The 15,048-nt window shown below is 46.5% G+C and overlaps 1 protein-coding gene across 1 annotated transcript in view; it reads right to left on the reverse strand.

Moving 5' to 3' along the window:
• Positions 1–15,048, reverse strand: part of SOAT1 (sterol O-acyltransferase 1) — a 454,029-nt gene that overhangs the window by 234,888 nt on the left and 204,093 nt on the right. The gene's annotated exons all lie outside the window — the stretch shown is intronic.

Here is a 15,048-nt window from a genome sequence, read left to right on the forward strand (position 1 = left end):
TTCCATCTCATAGCAGGTAATAACTCTAGCCCTGAAGTTCTATTAGCACTTGGCCTCTACATTTTCCTTAACCGGAGTAAACAGACTCCTTTCCGGCTGTTTGGGACCGCCATTATATATTTATTCTGTTTATTCATTTTAGTATGTTTATCAGCACAGGAAGCCCAATACCTCTGAACACCTTTAGTAGAGGAAAACAAAGGCAAGAAGGAAAAGTGCCTGTCCAAGAGGCCTTATAGAGAGGGTAGTGAATAAAGAATATGGATATCCCAAGGTAGCATCACACACACACAGATTAAACCCCCCCCACCCAATCCCCTCAAGAACGAGGTCATGTGACAAAATACCTGCAGCAGAAGGTGGTAAAGATTGGATCCACATATGAACAAGCAAGACACCAGGCTCTACCCAATCAAAATCAATCCAACAGAGAAAAAGGCTTGACGACTGATTGCAACCAATAGTCTCCTTCTGAATATCTGAATCTAGAATAAAAAGAAACACCTGCAAGAGGAGAGAGGAACAAAGCTCTACTGTGCTCAAATCACTAGTCAACAAAACCAAACCACAGGAATCGCAACTGTACCCAGATGTCAATGGGAACGACAGAGAATAATTTCCTGCAGAAAATAAAGCCTTCCATCATGATGGTAACAGACACGGAAGCCTAGCTTTGCCTAATCCACAACTGCTCCAAAGAAGATGGGATACGAAAACAGGATGCACAAAATACTAGCACTACCCGAAAGCACCCAACATGAAGGTACACAAGAGAAAAGCCTGCCTAACCTTTAAGAACAGTCCTGAAGGCAGACTAAACCCTATCATAAAGGGGCAGCTTGCAGGATCAAATTAGATGACTTTTTTATTGTATTCATGACATTTTCAGTTTGTATGTTTTTTATTTATGTGAAGTTCAAATATGCGATTAAAGGTTTTCAAATGTATAACCATAAAATCACCTTAAATAAATAAATAAAATATTTTAAAAAACCTGACTTCACCCAGTATACTCAATGCTGCATGTCAAAATGCAACTTAGTTGCGCAGCAGCCCACAATGCAATTTGAAAAAAATGGGGTGGTCCATATAGCATTACTCTAGCTCAACTTTATGAAATCGACTATCGCACTACATACAAGTGTACTTATATTAATGAGGTTTTACTGCGGTCTTCCAAAAGAAGGTTCTTAACTTCTTAAACATGTATTTAGGGCATTTTGTACAACACTAATGATGAGAACAGCAGGCGTGAAGGTATGGGTCCTTTATTAACATCTGAACCATGTATAGGTACGGGAGGATGGAGCCACTGGCACACCGCCACCCAGGCCTGTGTCCAACTGTTAATCCTAGAATTTCCAGAAGGGGAAAACGCGACGCGCAAGAATTCCATTGGTGACCTTGTGCTGAAAACACACAATTCATACAGATCACACATAGCCAAAGATAAGTTGAGAGAACACACGTCACTACAAACACCTTTTAAAGTGGACTAGCAAATAGTACCCGTTGTCTGAACGGGTTATGTGGACAGACATGACAACACTGTTGAAAATCAATGACCCTGTAGGCCCCTGTTCTGGTTCGCTTATCGTTTGATGTGCTTTGCACTCTGAAGTAAACGGCACTGGGAATGGGTGTGTGTGGCTGGCTGCCATAACCCGAAGCAAACGTTCGCAAGGGGGGAGGCGAGAGTTGGTGTGCTACTGCATACTGAGACACTGCTCTCTCCCCACCTGTTGCCACACCCTGGCGTAATGCAGTTCATTGCCGTGCAAATGTCCCAGAAGCTGTGCATTCTAGAGTGGAGGGCGGTCATTCTACAACAACAACGATATTTCGCCTATTTCAGGCAACCGTCACGTGTGTGAAGGTGCTGGAACCCGGGGGAAGTGGTGGGATGTCCAAATGTCATGTAGCAAGTAGCATCGGCAGGCCCCTAACGGACAACTATGCAAAATGTGGTGCAGATTGGTGAAACTGTGTGGAATTGTATAAGGAACTACTTTTCGCATAGCCGCAAACTCAGCCACAAACCCACACATTTTCAATTTTATAAATATAGATGGAATTAAGACCATTTTGGGGGAGTGTAGTCTAACAAAGATTTTGATTTGGTTTGTGATAACTTGCTGTTCAGTCATTTCCACATCACGAAATATACAACCAATCTCTAATTTGATGTGAGCATGGACTCAAAGATGGAAACCATTCCGCGTGCTGCCAATGGATAGGTTTTAGGTGAATATTCAGACCGATTTATTTGGGATTTTGTTTGATGGGGAGTTATGGATTTTTGAATACGTTTTAAGTAAAGCAATGCGATGTAAAAGAATCAAGCATAATGCCAATAAATAGGCGTTCTACAATTTCCTGTGTAGACTAAATAGAAGGCAGTGAGGTTTTTAATTATGTACTTAAATAGAAATGTGCACGATTTAAAAAAATCAATTTCTTTTTCACTAGTTAGTTTGCACCAAAGGATTAAACCTATGCCACTAGCTTTGCTGTACTACCAGATAGAGTTCTAAGCAGAAGACGTGTTTTATGGTTCAACTCTTCTTTCACAGACAGACTGTGCTTGGATACACACAGGCGACGAGTACTTGGGGTAGTATAGGCATCATATTCCTGTGTCTGGTAATCAAAGATTTTGTAATGACTCTTTTCTGGTGTTGGAAATGTGTTTGAAAAATTCTGATATGCCAATTTAAAAGACCACGATTGATTGATTATTCGAGAACACAGTGTTCTAAAACAAAGCATATCATTAGATTGTTTGAAGGAGAACTCAGGCAGGGTTATGCAAACATTATTAATACAGCCTTTTAGCCCCTATGAGCTGGCTATACTAACCGTTAATGGTCAGGGCACCAAGACATTCCAGGAATACAGATTAACACCTGCTATGGATGGGGGCGTGACTGTACACACCCAGAGTGAAAGAAAATGTAGTTTGTTGGTCCATGGAAATAACTGAACAGGGAATAGCCTGAAAAATAAACCGTATTAGATCCGGCATCCCTGCATGTACAATACGAATTATTTCTTGCAATGAGTTTAGTCCTTAGCAGTCTAATCAATAATTTGTGTTATGAAAAAGCACAAAAAGATAGAACTGGTCCATTTGTTCCTGAAAAATTCTTCTACACTATATATGGTACAGTACAATCGTACCTCCAGGAAGTTAAGTACCTGAGTTTGTAATAGTATCCCTCTTGTTAAGCACTGCAAAAAAAAAGAAAGCAACTTTTTAGAAAAGATTTTAGGTTGTAGAATTTTTTTTTAAATCTTACAAGAAATGCTTACTTTGCATTGTCAAAGCTGATAGTTTAAGCGGCCGACAAATGTATGCCCGCATGTGGTGGTCATTGATCGACACCAAGGACAGACAACATGATGTGCTTAAGAAAAGGTTCATTAGAGACTGTGCACAAATTTAGCCAAAATAGGAAACTTGAAGGATCTGAAATACTTTCCTTAAGATTTTATTTTATACACCACAAACCGAAGTGGTCCGATGGTTACTCTCCAGGATATGGGTAGTCCTATAGGATAACTGAACAAAAGAATGTGTCCCTCTCAGGGCAAAGAGTCTTCAAACAAAATATTCTCCCAGTTATCTAACCATGGGGCTAGGTTTCTAGCAGCAGATAAATGCAACCTGTGTGTTTATAGTCTCACGTTTAATATGTACTAGCTTTGTCTCACTCATCTCCTTAGGATTGTTCCTCCTTCGTTCACAGTCCCAGACCCAATAAGAGGAGACCCCTTTCTCCCAAAAGGAGACATTCTAGGAAGCTTGTTGGTGGACTGTTGCAGAGGTCGTGAGTGGCGGGCCCTCCAGCATGGATCAGAACCATAGGTTGACAGGAGGCAGTCCAAAAAGGCGACAGGATTCTCATCACAACACTAAATACCGGTTTTCTGGTTCTCCAACTTTTGCCTCCGGTCTCTCACCCACTCACCCACCCACCCCTTGGAATCTTTCCTGCAGTCTTGTTCCTCAACATCTCGAAATGATTAATACAGCATTTTTGTGTACCGCTGAAGTCAGTCATTAGTGAGATTAGTGTCTTTGAATGTAAAAACTGCCTGATGAACAAAAATGATAACAAAAAAAGCTCTGAAAACAGTATTCAGTGCAAGGCTCTGTGCACATTGTTAAGCGGAAACCTGTGCAGTTCCCTCTGGGACCACTGCAAAAGATTTAGGACTACAGGTGTTTGGCAGTAAACCCACTTGGTAGCAGTCTGTACCACACAGATTCACTTGGTAGCTGTGGCTGAGCAGTCAGACTTCCCTCAAGAAGAGTTAGGCAGTATGTGGAGTATACAAAATAGGGCAATCTACACAGTAGGACAAGTAGACACGGAACAAGGCTTCGGTGTAAAGATATAAAAGGTATTTATTTATAACGACACATCTATGGAGAACACTCTGGCACTAATTCGGCAAACAACTTCAATCACAATTACTTATACGAAGAAACAGATCAATCCCCCTAACAATAGTTTGACAAGTCTAGGTTCACCGGCATCACTTATTTGCAGACAGAGGTGTATGCTTTAACCTAGATGGCACTCTAGTATTCGTTAGGACGGGAGAGAAAAATAAGGCAGGTTATGAAATCAACTCGGTACCAATACTTTACGGACAAATGCAAGGCAAGTAAGGCAGGGTCTACTGTAGATCACAAAGTTCAGAGGCCAGGCCCACTCGGAGGGAGGCAAGGCGATATGTCCCAAAAAGTGTCTCAGTGGAAATGTGCTTCAAGTCTTTATCGCAAATTGTTATGGAAAGATTGGACCAGTTCAGAACAGTACGTTAAAGACAGCTTGGAGGCGACCCAATGGAAAGGCGAGGATTAAGACACCTCACTATCCGGCAGAAAGGGAAGCCAGGCGGACACGGTACCTTGTTTGTGGAGAGACAGCTCCGGCGGGGGCAGTTGTTCCTGGTGGTGGATGCACATTGGGTCTTTGCCAAAAGTAGAGATGATCTCGTCGTCGAAGAAAAGTGAAGTCCGGTGCACCACCAGGGAAGAGACCAGCTGCGGAGTGCTCCGTCACAAGGCACCACCTATTGGTCGCGGTACAGGGGTAGTGGCTATCCGGTTGCCGGGGTGCTCTGCACGGGCAATTCGACCACTGCGTGCTGGGGCGAAGAAAAAGCAAAGGTGACTGGTGGTTCCCACCAATCAGGGGAAGAGACTCTCCAGCAGGGAGATCTCCTCTGTCGTCGGGAAGTGGTGAGTCGGTTCAGCAGGGCTCCACCGGAGGTGTCGTCGTTGCAGGTCGGCTCAGCTTTACCCTCGTCGGATTCTTAGGTCCTGTGGCAACTTCTAAAGATCCAGTCCCAAAAGCCCTGCTTTTATGCAGAAAACCCCCATTCATTCAGCCTAGCTGTCAATCAAAACACGCTAAGTGGTGAGCAGGGTGGCTCACCACTTGGGCCAATCACACCAGAGTGCGACCGGAGTTGGCAAGGCAACTCGGTCCAGGGTGCCTAAACCCCCTCCCACACCCCTGTGGTAACCCAGACAGAATGGCACCACTTTGGAGGGTCTCTGTACAGAGGCCCGCCAAAAGTGGAACAAAGGGCTCAACCTTTGGTTTAGGAGTCAGAGACGAACACAGACGCCATTTTAAAAACCGAGTTCTGGCAGAAAATACCATCCGATAGACTTATTTAAGATAAGTAAACCGGTGGTATGTTAGAGATTAACGAGGAAAAGTATCAATCTCCAACAATGGGAAGAATCCCATAGGGTTATATTCGGGGTCGAATATAACAAGTAGTTTCCACTGCCACCAGCCAAAACTGGACATGGGGGGACGGGACAGTGCCCCCTCGAATAACAGACCCAGGAGTAATCGAATTACCCCTACTAGTATGTCCACAATAGGATGGTTTGTACTAGTTCTGTTAGTAAATTTAGGTCTAGTAAAGCCAATGGTGACTTTACATGCCCGGGGAGACAGTAGTCAGTCCCCGGGTATGGAGTTTATGATGTGGGTCCGCTAGGACGCCCCAGCGCTACGGCACGGAGGGTGCGTGTAACACACATAGTAAAACATATGAGACCCTATGGAGTAAAAGACCCCATAGCCCATAGAACACATTGACATTCAAAAGGAATTGCACACATTCATGTCCAAGAGTGGGAGAAAAAGAGTCTCACTCTTGGCAGGATGGAAAAAACAAATTCCAGAAATCCAGCAAAGCTGCTGGGGGACTCACTAGGTTAGGAAATTCAGCCTAAACAGAGAATTCTCCCTAACACACATAGATGCAATTGGTGTTGCACAGGGCACGGTCACATATATTGCATGCTTGACCTTCCATTTACTGTGTGAGGAGAAGTTCAGAAGTATCATAAATCAAAAGGTTCCCTATGTTAAAGCCTGAGTCTAAGTAGGTAGTCTGGTGTTGCGGCAGGCAGGGTAATGATCAACTACAGGTGGACAAGATGGCCTTTGCCCGTCATTGATATCAACTGTTTTCAGTATAGTGTTAAATACCACTCGAGGGAGGGCAGTGCTGCTAAAGGTCCTCCAGCCCGAGCCAGGGAGGCCCAAGCACAGTTTTTTTTAGCCCTGCGCACCCATGAAAGCAGTGTTTATCTCCATTAGCATTCACACCCCAACCTCTGTGGTGCGGATACTCTTTTTATGTTTGTTTTTAAGGGAGCCAGGCTCTGCGCAATTCATGCTTCCATTACAAAGAAATTACACACAGGTCTGCGATTGGAAGAAAATATTTCCAGGAGTGGGTGGTAGGAGGGGAGGGGAGGGGGGCGAGGGGGGAATGTAGGTGTGGCATACCAGTGGCAAATTGACCTGGGCCATTGTATTCAAGGACAGGGTGAAGACTGGTCAGAGGCCCAGCATGAAATGCATGTGGCACCTTGCAGATTCCGCTTGTGTTCCTGGCCTCCATATTGGCCAGCACTCTCTTGCAGTGGTAATATATAATGCAATCATCATTGTAAAGAAAAGTGAGCTCTAGAGGCCAACTACAGTGTATGTTATTGCATTAGATCTGTAGATGTACAGACTCGATGGAACTATTAAATCACTACTTTGCATAAACATCTAGCTTACTTTGTGTATTCATTTTGTAAGAGGAAATAAAGTAAGACTAAGCAGAGTGGATGGCACAGCAGGCAGAGAACTGGGCAAACTAGATGGAATATTGTATTTTGTGGCATCTCACTTTCAGGTTAGCTGGTAAAAATCAACAGGGTGATGAGATGGATTGTCAATCAGTTTGGGATCAGCTCATGGGTTGAGCACCTGTTGCATAGATGTATGCAACCAGCAGGTCACAGAACAAAGGGAATGTCCTAATAGATTGACTCCTTGTGCACCAGGTGTGCATCTGTTTTTGAAGGAGCCGATCAGTGGCTGTTCATTTTACATCTCAGCAGGAACAAAGCATACTCATTTTAGCTTTTATCAAGTAAAATGTGAAGTGATATTATTTTCCTCCTTCAACATTGTCTTTATTCAGCATGGAATAAAGTGTTCACTCGTCGATAGGATGCACCTTCCTCAACAAAATATATCTATTTTTGTTTTTGTATAGCGCCCCATCGCTCATGGGCCTCAAAGCGCTCACGAAGAGACGACATGGAACAGAAAGACTCAAGCATCCGTATGGCAGCCAATGCCGATTAGGTTTACTCTTCATCGAAAACATGTGCCTTGAGTAGTTTTTTAAATATGGTGAGAGACACCATCTTTGATTCCAGAGGGCCTCAAATCGTGGGGGCCCGGTGAACAAAGTTAGTACCGCCAATTTTAGTCTGCGTTTTCAATTGGTGTTGTAGGATATTTTTACTGTTGGATCAAAGACTTCTACGTACTGGTGCCTTGGTTAGTCCCTTAGTGAGATAGCTTGGGGCGGACCCCACCAGGCATTTGTAGATCGTAATTGAGCACTTGAATTTTATTCGCTGTTGTACCGGAAGCCAGTGAAGTTTTCTTCTGGCTTTTGAGATTTTTTTCTCTGCGTCTATTTAGTCCAAATACAGCCCTTACTGCACCGTTTTGTATAGTCTGTAGTTTTGTGATGTTACCTTTAGACATGCCCATTAAAAGGCTGTTACAATAATCCAACTTGGAATTAATTATTGCTCCAGCAATCAGTGCTAAGTTTTTCTCAGATAGGTATGTACGTATTTGCCAGATGAGATGTGTAGAATGCACATGACGACTTAAAAAAGAGACATGTCTTTTATACAGGAGATGAGAGTCCATGAAGATTCCCAAAGTCTTGACATGCTCAGATACTTCAATGAAGCGGTCATTAATCTTACATTTTTTAAATTGTTGATTTAGCTTACCTACTTTCTGAGGTGTGCCAAGGATGAGCAGTTCAGTTTTTGCCTCATTAAGTGCAAGGAAGTCATTAGCCATCCATTTTTGTACGGCATTAAACACCTCATTAACTCTCATCACATCCCTTTTATATGATCCTGTCAATTCAAAGACCAATTGGGTGTCATCAGCGTAATTTGAAACTGGACTCCCATAGTTTTAAGCATGTCGCATAAAAGTTTGGAGAAGATGTTAAAAAGTAGCGGTGATAAACACGAACCTTGGGGGACGCTGCATGTGAGCAATGTTTTCAGAGAACTATAGTTGCCTTTTACCACCGCGGCCATTCTTGGGCCCAAGAAAGACTTAAACCAGTTTATAGGTGATGAAGAGCATTGACCCGTTGTTCATAGTCTCTCGGCCAGAAGATCATGATCTATGAGATCAAATGCCGAAGAGAGATCAAGCAACATTAATAAGGCCGGATTTCCTTTTTCGATGATGTTAGCAATATTAGCCTGGAGATCCAAGAGCACAGTCTCGGGTCCATGTTTGGCTCTATATCTGGATTGTTCGCTTGCCAGTAATTCATTAGTATCCACAAACTTCTGATACTGTATGTACGCAATCTTATCAATGATTTTGAGTAAGAACGGCACATTAGTTATTGGCCTGCAATTGCCGGGTATTGATGGATCTAGGTTTTCCTTTTTCAGAAGCGGCGTAATCCAGGCTTCCTTGAGGTTTGCAGGGACATAGGCAGTGTCAACAATATAGTTGACACTTGTAAATTTAGATATACTAACCTAAACTTTACTGACAAAGACCATGCAGTGTTGTACAGTAGCAATACTGTAATTCTGAATTAACACATTTTTACGAATGACTTGGTCTGTCTTTTAAAAAAAAAAGTAAAGCTAACCCTTACTGGTCTTTACCAAACAGGGGCTTGGTAGCTTAATAAAAGTATCCATTCGATTACTTATGGTTTGCAATTATTTGAAAAAGAAAGAACTTTCCTTGCCTAGCACTCCTACACAGGCCTTTGGCACTTTAAGAAATGAAGATGAGGACTACTGCACTCTCTCCATTAGCCCCTTTGAACCTGCAGTGAACAGAGAAAGAGGGCAGAGTCAACCCTGCGGGCAAGAGGAATGCAAGGTGAGCTGTGCTTTCATTGAACAGGGCAATTTAATTAACAAGTTGTGCTACATAATTGTCAATTTTATTAGCAAACCTACAGAATGGCATAGCAAATTGCTATACAACACTGCCTATTTTATGCCTTGGCTATTGATGGGGACTGCGGAAATCAGTGCTTAGATTTAGGAGACCCATTCTTGCTGCCAATCCAAACACCCCCAATTTACTGCTGTTAAACTCACCCCACTGTCTCGTCTTCCAAACTGGCATAGCAAATCTGTCGCGTCAAGGCCCTCGGAGTGGCCCAGATCACAGAATTAAATGCAGTCACCCGGCAGAGCATGCAGATCATTAATCTGAGCACACAGTGTCCGTTAGCCAGAAAGAGGGGCATAAGTAGTCTATAAGTAGTGTATGAAAGAGTATTCACACTGAGCAGCGAGTTGTTGACCGTAGGCTGTTACTAGTATGAGGTCAGCATTGCACTTTCCAGCTGCTTATCTGTCAGACGTGTGAGCCAGCCATGCTTCTCAGGTGGGGACAAGGGTGGGAAAGAAGGCTGCAGGTAGTGAGCCATACAGGCGATGGGGGTCTCGTAGCAACTACTCGGGCCTTGCAAATCCTTTAAAACCCCACAAGACCTGCTGGGCGAGTTCCTTAGTTTACATACTTGGCCTATGAGAAATACAGTCTCCCCAGGAGGACAGGCAATGCTGTGTGTTAATGATGCATGTCGCCATAAGCATACTTCATATTTTGTGCAACCCAAAAGGCTAGCCACGTACAGTAAAATGTATTTGACATTTACTGCAAACAAATTACTGCCAACTGTTTGCAGTAAATGTCAAATAAAATGTTCACTCTCAATAACTGCCAGAAAGTTTGTGCGTCATATGAATGCTCCTCGTCCTACACATCCTTTACTCACCTATGCGAGTGGGCTAGTAGATTTTGCAAGCCCTAAAGCTACTTTAAAAAAGTATAATTACTTATGAAAATATTGTTAGCCATTCGGCTGACTCCCACCCTGACACAGCCCTCTCCTTGCTCCACTCTGCTATTTCTGATACTCTTGATATCCTTGCCCCTGTCATGAGAATCCGCCTGAAGCCCAAAGCCAAATGTAACTCCTGGTATGATTTGGATCTCGTCACCCTAAAACGCAAGTGCAGGGTGGCAGAGAGGAAATGGCGTGCTTCTTGTTCATCCTCTGACAAACTGGCCTGCCGCCTGCTCCAAAGGCAATACCGTCTCTCCGTTCTCACCAAGAAGAGAGCCCTTATCCAAACCCGCATCTCTGCGGCATCTAACAATTCGGCCGAACTCTAAAATCTGCAAGGAGCTTGCCACCCCTGCTGCAGTCTCTACCTCTCCTGTCCCCCTCCCAGGCCCTCTGTACTGCACTGGTCTCTCACTTCATCTCTAAAACTCAGGACATCCTGTCCTCACTCTCCTCCTATCACCTCCGTCCCTGCTCTTCCTCTGGCCCTTCTGCAGCCACCCCTCCTCCCTCCTTCTCTGCCTTTCCCCTTTTCTCTGCTGACAAAGTTTCCAGACAAGTCCGATCTATGAAAGTCTCGTCTAAACAGGTTCACCCCTGTTCCTCCAAAACTATCAAGGTCCACATCGACTCCCTGGCTCCTGCCCTGGCTGACTTTTGCAACCTCTCCTTCGCCTCTGGAGTCTTCCCATCCCCCCTCAAGCACTCCCTTGTGCACCCTCTTCTTAAGAAACCCTCTGCCGACCCCTCCTGCCCAGCTAACTATCGCCCAATCTCCATCACTCCCTTCCTGGGCAAGCTCCTGGAGAAACTGCCCATCTCCCAGCTTAACCTCCATGCTGAAGCTGTTGGTAGTTTTCATGACCACCAATCCGGCTTCAGAGCGGCCAGAAGCACGGAAACTGCTCTCCTGAACATCCGTGATGACCTGCTCTTGAACCTCGACTCCAACACTCCGTGTGTTCTCATTCTGCTCGATCTCTCTTCTGCCTTTGACACTGTCAACCATGCCATCCTGCTCAACCGTCTCCACGATAACCTGGGTATCACTGGTCAGGCTCTGGCGTGGCTGACCTCTTTCCTTTCCAATCGACCCTCCCAGGTCCAACTTGGGTCCTTCCTCTCTGACATCTTTTTCTCCACCTGTGGTGTTCCCCAGGGATCTAATCTCTCTCCCTGGCTTTTCAACCAGTATCTGGCACTTCTTGCCCACCGCATCGCCGCCCTCTGCCCCAACTTTCAGTGCTATGCGGACGATACCCAGCTCATTTTCAGGCTACCCTCGGCCTCTTCTTCTCCTGCCCTCATCTCTGACTGTCTGTCTGCTATCCAGGAATGGTGTGCTGCCAACGACCTCCGCCTTAATGCTAGTAAGACTGAGATTCTACTCATCGGCACACCCACTCCCTCCTTCCCTGCAGCTCTCTGGCCAGCCTCTCTTGGGCCTCTTCCTGCTCCTACCTGCAAGGCAAAAACCTCGGGTCATCTTTGACTCCACACTCTTCTTCTCTCCTCATATATCTGACGTCTCTAAGAAGTCACACTACCAGCTGCACCTCCTTAGAGGTATTCTTCCCTTCCTCTCCTTCCCCCAGAAGCTCACTGTCTCCCGAGCCCTGGTTCTTTCGAAGCTGGACTACTGTAACAGCCTCTATCTTAATCTGCCTGCCTCCACTCTCCGCCCTCTGCAACTCATCCAGAACAGAACTGCAAGACTTGTCCTTGGCCTCAAGCCCAGGGACCGTATCTCTCCAGGACTGAAATCTCTACACTGGCTCCCAGTGGCTGCGAGTATTAAGTTCAAAACCCTCTGCATTGTCCACAAGGCCTTCTGGGGCCTGGGGCCTAAATACCTGCAAATCTCTCTTCCTAAATATCTTCCTTCCCGAGCCCTTCGCTCATCCGTCTCCAACTCCCTCAGGGTCAGCCGCTTCTCGAAGCAACGAGCTGGGGGTAGATCTCTCTCCGCGGCAGGAGCCTCCCTCTGGAACAGCCTTCCTGCCTCCCTGAAACTTGAGGAGAACCATCTCCGGTTCCGGAAGCACCTCAAAACCTTCCTCTTTGCTTCTGCTTTCTCTTTCCCTCTCCCCTGCTAAATTCTTCACTAAATTCTGCACTGAATCTGAAACTTGCCCACTCTCACCGACCTCGGTCCTGGGCCCAGCCACTCTCCACTTGCACTGCCTCCCTGGCAACCCCTGCACTGCGGGACTGTCTCTGTATCCCTACAGCCCCCCCTTCCCAGCACTTGTCTGCACTTACCTTGCACTTGCCACCAGCTGGCCCTATTTATTTATTTATCTATTTATTTCTATTCTACTTACCTTGTACTGCACTTTTCCCTTCCCCCTACCCCTGCACTTGCGCGGTCTGAATGACACCTGGCCTAGTAGGATCATTGTCTGTCCTCCCCCTGTTCCTCCCTCCCTGCCTCGTCGCGCCTTGAAACACTTGTGTATAGGCGCGTTACAAATGCCATATCATATCATTACAAATGCCATATCATATCATATTAATGCAAGCAGTAACCAAATGTACTGTTCAGAGATACACAAATATCTGGGAAAGTCAAGCTTGAAGAGCCAAGGGAGACATCTGCTGACATCCATGCATGCCACTGGACTAGACATAGGGAGGGCATATGTTTGCCAGTTTCCTGGTGGTAAATCAGGATACCAGCAGACAAATGCAGATACCGGCACTACGAGCACCGGTGTCGGTTGTTAATCCCCATTCCATTGAGTCCCACTGGACTATGGGGGAAATGTTGCTGGTAATACCAGTGATTTTTGCCGGTAAGGTACTTGACTTACCTCCAGCTCTTGGCTGGCGGTACATCAGGCACCTCACTGGCAAACCTGTAGTTGGCCAGTGCGGAAAACTGCTCGCAAATATTAATACCGGCAAATTAATTACGCACGGCCAATTTATGAGCCCCATAGAGGTGTGTGTTCCATTACAAAGGAAACATGGACTGACAATTTGGGAGGGCCTGCTCCATATCCAGGCAGAGCCCAGAATGAGTAGCATGATTAGTCCCCTTACACAATGGCACAAATGGCTAGAATACTATGAAATTAAAAGTTGTCCAGATGAATTCCTTACGGTTAGAAACAATTCAATGTTTTCTATCCATCACCTTTTGTCAACATAACAGGTACCAACACACCCAAGATAGCATACGGGTACCTGCTGTGTAAGCAACTGTAGAGGTCATAAATTCCATTGCCAGAACAGCTCAATGCGCCTGCCACAGAGATCTCCCTTTAACTTACAAAACAGGGTCCTACAAGCGTTCAAACAAATTATGAACGCACATTGCATTTGCTTTAGCTAATCTTGGTCGCTCCACTTGACCAAATCGTGCAATACATGGAAAATCTCTCCCTCTCCCTCTCCCGTTCCCTCCCGTTCCGTCTCTCCCGTTCCGTCTCTCCCGTTCCGTCTCTCCCTCTCCCGTTCCGTCTCTCCCTCTCCCTCTCTCCCTCAAAGGTGGTCTAATATAGAGGGCGCTAGAGGGCCATCCAAGATGGCCGCCTAAGTCTCAGCTCCCGTGTAGCCCCGCATCAATCCAGCCTAATCCTGCGGTTCCTGGCTCTGCTGTGCCCCGGAACCCCTGTTCCTGAAGCTCTAGCCTCCTTAACAACACTCACGAAATCTGGAGGAAAATCGGCGCTCCCTGCCCGAAAAATCGGCCCAAGCGGCCCGACCGCCGAACTACGCAGGACCGGTCCACTCGACTCCACGCTCCCAGGGCCGGCTAGTCTATCTACATCGAGCACCTCCCACGCTGTCTACGGAGAGTGTGCCCAGAGAGAGGGAGAAAATCAGCAGCAGACCGAAGCGGGCCGAAGAACGCCCCCCCCCCGGCCGGTGACGAACCATCGGGTGAGCCTCACCTTCCTCTCTCCCCCACGTGCAGCGGAGACAACAGCCGGTTGACCGGACTGCCTCATCGCCCGCCCCCATCGGCTCCGGCAGCCGGCTTCCCAGCCATGGGCTGTGGAGCGTAGCCTCATCCCCCCCGCTGAAGAAGGCGGTGAAGAACCAGAGGGAGCAGCAGCGACGCGAGGACATCTGAGCCCGGCCTCCTCCACCGAGCCCGTCCGGCGGTCGGTGCCCGATCAAGAGGAGCATTGAAGTGTGTGCCCAGTGCAAATCGAATACAGTTGGCGGCGTCCCAGGGCTGCCGGGAAGTAAGGAGGGGTGGAGAAACTTCGACTCTCCCCAGGAGCTACCCCGAGGGGTGGGGACCCGCTCCCCCAGCTAAACTTTCACAACAGTCCCCGCCAGTCAAGGATTGTCGTTCGGAGCCCGTGTGGTACCCTGTACTACTACACAGGGGTAAGGGCATTAGACCATCCCCCCCTCCCGCCTCCTGCGCTAGATCTACCCAACGGTAAACATCCCGGTCATCGATCAAAGGTGCCCCTTGGGCGGGCATTCCCTTGTCACACATCAGTCCTGTAACAAAGCTACTTGTGGAATCTGCGCCACCGGAGGAGGGCTCCATATATGACGAGAACAGACCCCCCCCACCCCTCTCCTGTATCGCCGCCAAGAGAGGTGAAAGGACAC

This window comes from Ambystoma mexicanum, chromosome 1q (genome assembly GCF_040938575.1).
Source record: "Ambystoma mexicanum isolate Mex_15411 chromosome 1q, UKY_AmexF1_1, whole genome shotgun sequence".
In the NCBI taxonomy this organism is placed as follows: Eukaryota; Metazoa; Chordata; class Amphibia; order Caudata; family Ambystomatidae; genus Ambystoma; species Ambystoma mexicanum.